The 9,970-nt window shown below is 63.3% G+C and overlaps 1 protein-coding gene across 2 annotated transcripts in view; it reads left to right on the forward strand.

The window, feature by feature from the left end:
- Nucleotides 1-14: 14 nt before the first annotated feature.
- Nucleotides 15-9,970, forward strand: part of LZTS1 (leucine zipper tumor suppressor 1) — a 14,822-nt gene continuing 4,866 nt past the window's right edge. The window contains exon 1 of one of the 2 annotated variants that reach the window (XM_015648943.2): nucleotides 15-117. The gene's annotated coding sequence lies outside the window, so the exon portion shown is untranslated. Of the gene's footprint in view, nucleotides 118-8,489; nucleotides 9,749-9,970 lie in introns of those variants that run through there. The other variant, XM_033519476.1, reaches the window with a different exon arrangement.

Consider the following 9,970-nt stretch of genomic DNA (forward strand, 5'->3'; position numbering starts at 1 on the left):
GGGCGCGGGGTCGAGGCTCCTCCTCCGCCGCCGCTGTGCCGGGGATGCTGCGGCCGGGCCGGCTCCGGGAGCCCCGCGGAGCCCCGCGCCGCGCCGAGGAGCCAGCGGCCACCCGAGGTGGGCACGGACGGCACGGGTGGGACACCGGGGGGACACCGGGGGGCCGTGCCCGGGGGACTCCGGGCAGGGGCACCGAGGGGACGCGCGAGAGAAGCGCTGGCGGTACCGGGGGACGCTGCCCGGGAGCTGCGGGGACACTGAAGGGACACCGGGGGCACCGAGGGGACCCGGAGGGGCTGAGATGCGCGGTCGGGGCTCCCCACAGTGAGATGGGGGCGATTTGGGGTGAGACCCCCGCAGGCAGAGCGGCCCCGGGGGTGTCCCCCACTGCCCCTCTCCCTGCCCGGCACCGTGGGGACGCGGCTCGGGGCTCGGGGACAGGGCTCAGGCTCGGTCACGAAGGGTCAGGATCTCCCCGGGAGAGCGGCTGGAGTCGCCCCCGTTCCCGGCTCACATCCCTCTGCCCGCCCGGAGCCTCCCGCGGCTCCCCCAGGGCTCAGCTCTGGATTTTTCGCTTCCCTCTGAAGTCTGGAAAACTTCTTTTCACACGGCAGCGAGAAAATTCTGCCTGTTCAGCACCTCGGTGCGGGCTGCCTCAGGTTACAGAGCCCCGGACTCCCCGGGAAGGAGGGGAAGGAAGGGAAGGAGCAGATGCCTTTGGTTTGTTGTCATCAGCTCGGAGCCATCCCGGGAAGGGGCTGCCTGCTCCTGCAGGAATTCTTCGCCGCTGGAGCTGCGCGGGCAGGGCCGGGTGGGTGGGAGGGGATGAAGGAGCGCGGGGGCTGCGCCTGGCGCGGGCATCGGGGAGCCCAGCGGGAAATGCCAAGCGCAGCTGGATGCGGCAGCAGCATCCCGGCGCCTCTGGAAGGGGTTCGGCCTTTCCTGGGGCCGGGAGGCTCTGGCGGGGCCGCTCTCGCTCCGTGCCGGGTTCTGCAGCCCGGGGAAGGCGTGGGAGGGAGGTCAGCGCTGCCCGGAGGCTGCGCAGCTCCCGCGGGTGCCCGCGCAGCTCCTGGAAAGCCAGGGATTAATCTCGCCTGGAAAAGCAGCGCTGGAGCTGCCGGGTCAGCGCTGGGCTCTCAGCGAGGTGACACTGAGCGCTCGGGGACAGACCGGCACAGCCCGGTGCGCTCTGGGGGCAGTGAGCATGGGGAGCATTCCCGTCCTGGCCCGCGACATCCCGGTCCTGGCCCGCGACATCCCGGTCCTGGCCCGCGACATCCCGGTCCTTGCTCAGCCACCCGAGCGTTGTTCCCACCGTGACATCTCCGGAGGGACCGGACTCTGCCTGGGCTTCCCCTCCTGGAGTTTCCCGGGGGACGGGTCCCCCCTGGTGTGACAGGAGGGTCCCACACCCAGAGAGGGACGGGGTCGTGTTGGACCCCCGGTGCTGATCCCCCCCCCAGGGATGTGCCCCTATCCCGGTTGCAGGGGTGGCTCAGCTGCATCCCTGCTGTGTGTCCCCTTCTCCCGGGCAGTTTGGGCTGGGTTTGCTGCTGTCCCCTTGTGCCACCGCCCCTGGGCCCCGCGGCTGCCCCAGCAGCTCCTCGGCCGGGGCACTGGGGAGGTTCCTGTCCCTCTCCTCACCAGTGGGACCCGGGCCCTTCTCCTCCCCGTGGGCCTCGGGGAGCCAGGAGGGACCAGTGCCAGCCCCGATTTTGGGATCAGACCTGTGCCTTTCCACGGGAGTTCCCGTGGCTGCCCAAATCCCTCCCCAGAGCTCATTTTCCTCACCAGAGGCTGCGGTGAGTGGAAAACGAGCAGGGAAAAAAACCTCCACCACTCTGAACCATCGCTCCAGACACCGATTTACCTTCCCTGGGAAGCTCTGCCAGGGATTCCTGTGCAGCCCAGCCTCCCATGCCAGGCCTGGCCAGTGTCACATTCCTGTCCCCTGTGCATGTCCAGCTCGCCCCTGTGCCCAGCCAGGCTTTTCCAGTGTCACATTCCTGTCCCCTGTGCATGTCCAGCTCGCCCCTGTGCCCAGCCAGGCTTTTCCAGTGTCACATTCCTGTCCCCTGTGCATGTCCAGCTCGCCCCTGTGCCCAGCCAGGCTTTTCCAGTGTCACATTCCTGTCCCCTGTGCGTGTCCAGCTCGCCTCTGTGCCCAGCCAGGCTTTTCCAGTGTCCCTCTGTCCCCTGCGGTGGGGACAGAGCTGTGTCCAGCTCACCTACATCCCCATCCAGGCTTTCCCCGGAGCTGCAGCCGCTCCGCCCGGGCCATTAATCACCAGGGCCATTAATCAGCGCCACAAAGAGCAGCGAGTGCGAAATCCTCGCCATCGGCGTTGGGGGCAATTAATGGCAGCTGCAAAAGCGCACTCAGCGACACAATCGCGGCTCCGGGGACTCTCCCGGCTCCCGCTGCGGGATTCCCTCGCCCTCGGAGCCCCCAGCGGTGCCCGGGTGAGCGCTCCCTGGCACGGAGGGGCTGCTGGATCGGGCCGGGGCCGTTCCGTCCCACCCACCCGTTAGTCACCGCTCCCTGGCAGGCAGCGCTGCCGAGAGGGGGGAGGCGAAGGCAGGCGAGGCTCAGGCAGGAAAACGAGAGCTCCAGAACAGCTCCAGACCCTGCAGAGCCCCCCCGGCTGCGGGGGCTGCCAGGGCTGGCTCCCCGTGCCCAGGTGTGCGGGGTGGAAGGGGCAGCCCACGGTGGCAGCTCTGCTGTGGAGGGGACAGGGATCCGTGCCAGGGAACTGCCGCTCCTCCTGCACCCCCTGCTCTCTCCTCGGCCCCAAATCCCTCTGCTCCCCCTCTTGGAAAGGCTCTGTCTGCAGTGGGCAGGTCCGGTCATGCTCAGGTGAGGCTCAGGTGAGGCTCAGGTGAGGCATCCACGGCACGCAGAGATGGGCAGCACAGAGCAGCCGCAGAGCAGCCGGGCCCAGCCGAGGCTGGGGCAGGAATCTGATCCTTGGGACCATCCCAAAAATCCCCGAGAGCCAGAGCCGAGCTCCAGGGTCCCTTCCCGGGACACCGAATCACCCACGGCCGCCGGCAGAGCTCGGTGCCTGCGCTGCGTGGCCAAGTGTGAAAGCGTAGTAGCACTGCAGCTATTCCGGGAGCTGCTGCTAAAACTGCTCCTAAAGCTGCTCCTAAAGCTGCTCCTGGAGCAGCCCAGCCTGGCAGAGCCGCGGCTGTGGCCCCACGTGGCTCCTGGCAGAGCCCTGGGACCTCAAAATCCCGCAGCACTCCGGGAAAGCTCAGCCCCACAGGAAGCTTGGAGGGGTTTGTCCTGTTCCCACCTGGTGTGGTTATAAATATTCCTGTCTCTTGGGAGGTCTCAAACCCACCCCTGCCCGATGGATTCGGTGTTCCACGTTCACCAGCTGCCCTCGGGGGGATTTTTCCAGGAGCTGCAGAGCGCAGGGTCAGGCAGAGCAGCAGGGAAGGAGCGAGGCCGGCAGTGGGCAGGAGCTCCGAGCAGCGTTTCCATTCGGGATTAGTTAAAAATAGCAGGGAATGCACAAGGATTCGGCACGTGGGTCACAAAGGCTTTCCCTGCGCTGCTCCTTCGCTGCTGCCGGGGTTTTGTGCTCGCTGCCTTCCCTGGGAGAAGCCTGTGTGAGCAGGAAGGCTCGACACATTCCCAATTTTTTTCTGTGGGAAGCCCTGAGTGCACCCAGACGTGGCCATTCCCTGGATCTGGGGAGCCAAATCCTGGGAAGGAGCTGCAGCAACAGTGCTGGGATTCATGCAGCACAGAACGTGTTCCCAGCCAGACCTTCCTCTTCCTCCTCTTCCTCAGAGCCAGAACTCCTCCTGGTGGGCTGGAATATTCCCATTTATCCCCTCGTGGCAGCACCAGGCCTCAGCGGGAGGCAGCTCCTGCCAGAAGAGCATTTTTAATCATTATGGGGGAGCCTCGTCCCCCGAGCCCTGGCTCTGGGAGAAGGGAGAGCCCTCCAAGGCCCGGGAGATGGGCAGGATGTGCTGGGAGCTTCCTGGGAAAGGAAAAGCTTCCCCAGTGCCCCTGTTGCCATCCCAAGGTGTTCCCTGGGTTCTCCCAGCCTTGCTGGGTGCGGGGCTGTGGATTTGGCCCCTTGCCCAAGCCAAGATCAGAGGTTCCAGCTCAGGATCCAGGAACATTTGGATCTTTAAGTGCCCCTTATTTCCAGCAGCCAGAGCTCCTCCTGCTCCTCCCAGATCCTGCGTTCAGTTTTCGGAACAATTAAGTGACATCTCCGTGAGCCACTTAGGGAAGAGCTCCTTTAAAGGTTAATTAAATATTCCCTGCAACTTTGATGTACATTTCCCTGTTGGGAGAGCTGCTCTATTTGGCAGCCAGGCATTAAAGGGGTGGATTTCACCACGGGCCAAGTCTGGGAAAGAGAGGAAGAGGAAAATAGGAAGCGAGAACTGAATTTGCCTTTTTTTCCCCCACTTCTGCTGCTGCACTGGAGCATTGGGATGGGAGGTGACGCTCTGGGGAGAGGAGCTGGGGATGAGGAGACAGCGGCAGCAGATGCTCCTCACAGCGAGCACTGAGCTTGGCTCCTCATCAACGAGAACAAGTTGCCTTTTCCCAGCTCTGAGCACCAGGCAGGGGCCAAAACTCCCCAAATTGGGACAAGCCGGGGTGTAACAGGTACCACAGAGGGGGAAGGGCAGCACAGGAGGAATCACAGTAAAGCCCAGCCCAGATCTGGCGCAGGTTTTAGTTCAAGGAAGATCTTCAGGCCCTGCCTGGGAGAGGCTGTCCCTCACTCTCACAGTTTTCCTCAGGCTGGCACAGATTTGGGGCTTTCAGCTGCTGCCAGGGCTGATCACTCCCCTCGTGTTTCTCAGGCAGTGTCCAGCCCTTGGCTTTAGGGAAAAGCCCCAAACCAGCCCAATTTCAGCCCCTGTCCCCCCTCCCTGGCTGTCCCCAGTGGGCAGGGAGGAGGGGACAGCAGAGGGTGGCTGCTCACGGTGCCCATCTGAACCCAAATTTGCTTTATGGTCCCCAGAGGTGGCCCTGAGAGGGGGTGAGGGAGCAGAGAGGGGACCCAGCCGGGGGTGGGCTGGGTGCTGTGGCCACCAGGAGCCGGGGGGCAGTGCCAATGCCAGCCCTGCTGCTCCTGGCTGCTTTTCAGCCGCTCGGTAGAGGGGGAGAGACAATAAAAGGCGCGGAGATTGCAAACACAGCCCGGTCTCCATGGCAGCCTGAGCACCGCTTCTAAATTTTGCCTGTACATGGAGAGGATGCTGCTCCCCTCCGTGTGCCCGGGGGAGTTGTGCAGCACAAAGAGCCTCGGCCCAGGTATTTCCTGCAGGTTTTGGGGGAGCTTGGTGGCTCGTGGATGGAGCCCTTGGTGCCACCACCTCGTCACACCCTGAGGGAAATGGCTTTGCTGTCCCTCATTCCAGTTTTATCCATAATTCAGGGGATGGAGCGGCGTGCGCAGCCCGTGGAAGCGGAGAGCTGGGAGGAAAAGTATTTCGGGCTCATCTCGAGTTACACCAAGTTCCTGCTATTTTTAGCCGGACAGACAAAGCCTTTCCATCAAGCAGACCCCGGGGACAGCGCGTGGGAGGCGTGTGGGACACCCAGCCCCGCCGGCAGCTCAGGGATTCATCCCCCGAACCCTCCTGGAGCCGCCTGAGGCAAAGCAGCCCCTGGGAGCCGGGAATTTCAGCTCCCACCCCGGCAGATTGCGCGGAGCAGGGTCGGGAATAGAAGTGTGAGCAGGGGCCTGGCGGCTCCCGAGTGAAAGCCGTGCTCAGCTGTCACCACCCCGGCACCACCTGCCAGCCCCAGACGGCTCCCAAAATATCGCAGCCCGTGCGGGGGGGCCGGGCAGGAGCCGCTCCACACCTGCCGGGGGATGGGACCCGCTGCGAGGGTCCCCTTTGGGATCGGGGGGTCCCCCGCAGCATCCCCGGGAGGCCAATTTGCCCCAGACCTGGTGCTGCGGCCGTTCCCCACGGATCGAGGGGGTGCGAATTGCCTCGACCACTGTCACCCTTCAGGTGTCCCCAAATCTGAGCGGGGAGAGGCATTTCTGCCTTGCTAATTAGCAGGGCTCTAATTGCCGTCTGAGTCGCTCATTAGTGCGAAAAGCCAGATGCTGGGAGGAATTACAGGAGCTGAAAGGATCTTTCTCTCCGCCCCAGGAATATTTAACGGTGTCTCACACGCGTTCCCTTTGTACCCGGAGCATGACTGACGCGGCTCGTGTGGGTGCTCTGTGAATCACCGAGCTCCCAAATCCCGGTGGCAGGAGAGGGGATGGAAATGGGGAGCTCTGGGAGGGTCTGGCACGTGGTGGAGCCGGGGCTGGGAGCTGCGGGTGGCTGGAGTGGGTTTAACCCAAAAAAAAGAGGGAGGAAAATTCGGGTTCTGCTCTCTGGGCACGGCGCGGGCAGGGCTGAGGGTTATTCACAGGAATGTTGGTGTCAGTAGGATGGAAAAGAGACCAAGGCGAGGTGGGTGGAACAGGGATCCCCCCGAGCTCCCGGGGTATTCCCAGGCTGCCCTGAATCCAGGAGGGAGCGTCCACCGCATGGAGCCAGCTGGGAACAGCCCCTGCCCGGGGTCAGGCAGGGACACGGGGCCATCTCCAGCCCAGCTCCCCGTAATTCCCGGATTTCCTGGGCTCTGGACCTCTCTGACACAAACTGTGGGGAGAGCCGGGGGTTTTGGGCTCCAGAAACTTCTCCTCGCTCAGGGCACACAGCCAGGGTCAGCTCCAGGGCTGGCCTGGGAACAGCAGATTCCCAGATAAACTCAGGGACGCTGTTCCACAGGGCCGGCAGGTGGGAGGAGGTGAGGCAAGAGATGTTCAGTCCCTCGTCACTCATAATCTGGTGGCATTCCAAGCCTGAGGATTAGTTCTGGAATCATAGAATGAGCTGGAAGGGACCTGCAGGGATCAGGGGCCCCTGCACAGACACCCCAGGATCTGATCCCTGGCAGAGCTGTCCAGCCTCTCCTGGAGCCTGGGGAGCCTGGGCAGTGCCCGGCACACTCTGGGGCCAGAACCTTTTCCAGTCGCACTCCCCAGCTCAGCCCTCTCCTCATGCCCGGCTTTCCCCAGGGCTGTGGCTCCCCGCAGGATCCCGGGGGATTAAAGAGCTGCTGGCCGTGCCTGGGCCCTTTCAGGGTTCGTGTCACCCCCACGTCCCTCGGGGGCTGCGAGGCAGCGAGGAGGAGAGCAGATCCCTTCTCCAGGCCCGGGATTTGCAGGGCTGAGGCTGCAGAGAGCAAACAGGAGGCTCGGCAGCTGCGGCGAGTCACGGGACGCTGCTGACACCGATTTTCTGCGGGTTGAGCAATGGTCCCCGGGCAGGCCCGGGAGCCTCTCCCCGCTCGGCCCCGGGGAAGCGCTGCCCTTCCCCGCTGGGGTGGGGCTGCCCGGGCCGCTCCTCCTGCCTGGGAATCAGCGGTGACCGCGGAAATCGCTGCTGGGCTGGCGCTGCCTGCCCCGGGCTCGGAGCCGCGGCCCCGCCGGGGCTGGGTCCCCCCTGCTCCCCCAGCGCCGCCGCTTTTTGTCACATCCCGGGCTGGCTCCGGCCCCCAGCGCTCCTCGGGTGTCCGCAGCTCCTGCAAAACCCTTCCCAAAGCTGCTGCTGAATCCAGCCATGATTTTTGGCTTTCCCAGCAGGAGGAAGGGTGACACGAGTGACCTTGACCCAAGCCACGTTCCCGCAGGACCTGCTGCTGCCGCTGCCATGCAAATTGCCCTTTTTTTTATTGTTTTTTTTTTCTTTTTTCTATTGAGCAATCCCACCTTCGCCCCCAGGCGTGCAGAGGGATGCCCAGCTGCCAGGGGACAGTGGCAGAGCCACACTGGCACGGAGCCCACCCAGCCCCTGGCAGAGGCAGCGCGGGCTCCCCTAACGAGCGGCGGGTGCGAATTCTCCCGGTGTTCATTGACAGAACTCTCAGTGTGATGGACTCCCGGGCTACTCGAGTGGCTGGAACGTGTAATTGAGGCTGGTTATTCTTCTCGACGAGTGTCCCCCCCGCTCCTCGCTAATGGCAAATCGGGGCGGAACACATGGAGAGCGCTTTGTGCTCCATTCACCGCCGGGCCGCGATCAAAACCAGCCCGGCGAATGTCACTGAATGAGCGGGGACAATGAGTGGCAGTGAATGAAAGCCTTGTTGTGGGGCCCCGAGGCACAAAGGAGCACCGCGAGGCCGGCGCCTGCCCGGGCAGGGGCTGAATTCAGCCCCGGTAGCGCCGGGAGGGGCTCGGGCACGGGGTGGGGGAGAGGTCGGCTGCGCTCGGGGCTCTCCAAGCGCTGGATGCTGCCGTTTGTTCGGGGAGCAAAAAGAGCAGGGTTTGGAGGGCAAAAAGAGCAGGGTTTGGAGGGCAAAAAGAGCAGGGTTTGGAGGGCAAAAAGAGCAGGGTTTAGGGAGTAAAAGGAGCAGGGTTTAGGGAGTAAAAGGAGCAGGGTTTGGGGAGTAAAAAGAACGGGGTTTGGAGGGCAAAAAGATCAGGGCTTGGGGAATAAAAGGAGCAGAGTTTGGAGGGGAAAAAGAGCAGGGTTTGGGGAGTAAGAAGAACAGGGTTTGGAGGACAAAATGAGCAGAGGGCAAAAAGAGCAGGGTTTGGAGGGAAAAAAGGAGCAGAGGGCAAAAGGAGCAGGGTTTGGAGAGGCCGGCCCCAGCTCAGGGGCTCGGGGAGAGCAGCAGGAGCTGGAGCAGAATCGGGCAGATGCTCACACAGCTCAGGGCAGCTTCGTCTCCTCAGCCCAGGGGTTTCAGCAGCGTTTGGGGGTCCTGGAGGCTCAGTCCGGGCTTGGTGCAGCTCCCAAGCCCAGCTCAGAGCGAGTGCTGCACTCCAGGTTCTGCACTGAGCCATTCCTTTCATCAAAGCACACCTCAGGTGCCCCAGGTAGCATTTTCACCGTGGAAATTCCCAGTTTTCCCCCCCAGGGCCACATTCCCGGTGTCCCCAAGCCCCAAATCGCTGAGTGGGACGGGCACAGCACCTGGCAGCGCTCGAGGGAAAGAGGAAAGAGGAGGCCGAGCCCTGAGCCGGGCTCTTGGCAGCTGCTCCGTGTTATCCGTGCATCTCCCAACAAACACCCAAATGTGTGGGAGCATCTGCACGGCGAGGATGAATAATAATCCAGGAGGGAAAAGGAGTGGGCGAGAGCTCGCGGGGAAGAAGGAAGCGCTGACATTCCAGAGCCAGGGGGAAGAACAGGATCGGCAGGGAGCAGAGCAGCACCGCCAGGCTCGGGAGGAAACGAGGGCTCCTGCCAGGCTGACCTGCTTGGGAAGGTGCAGGGAAAGCTGCTGCAGCGGGAAGGGGGAAAAGCCGAGGGAGATCAGGTTGAATCCGTGGGGGAAGGAGGCGATGGGAGAGCGGTGCTCCCACGTGCAGGGTAGGCATGACTGGGATGATGAGATGCCATTCATTTTTTTCCCCCCTCTTTCTGCACAAGCCCGAGTGGGTGAATCCACGTGTTTTCCCTGATCCCGTGGGTTCATCCCGCGCTGTTTGTTGGGATCTGCCCCCCCAGGACCCCCACGCTCCCAACCTGAGGGGCTGCACCGGGTGAGCTCCACAGGCACCGCGACCATTCCGGGATTCCCTGATCCAGAGGGAGCTGGAAGCCCCTGGAGGGGTCACAGACGCTGCTCGGGGAGGGGACACGGGGCTCGTGCCGACAGAAACCCCTTGAAAGGCTCATTTGCTGCAGGCACAGAGCGACAGGGACACGCTCACATCTCTCCTGGCTCTGTGCTCGCTCACTGGTGAGTGACAGCAAACCCCGGTGAGGCTCAGCCAGCAGTTCTGGGGACATCACAGCATGCAGGGAGGACACCGTGACCCCACACACAGATCCAGGCACCCCTCTCACTGCACAGGGACTTTCAGGGCTCGGGCTGGACTCGACCTCAAAGGCCTTTTCTTCTAATTCTGTGATTTTGTGAGCTCTGGCTGTCACACCCCCAGTGCTCTGCAGCTGTGCACCC

This window comes from Parus major, chromosome 22 (genome assembly GCF_001522545.3).
Source record: "Parus major isolate Abel chromosome 22, Parus_major1.1, whole genome shotgun sequence".
NCBI classification, from domain to species: domain Eukaryota; kingdom Metazoa; phylum Chordata; class Aves; order Passeriformes; family Paridae; genus Parus; species Parus major.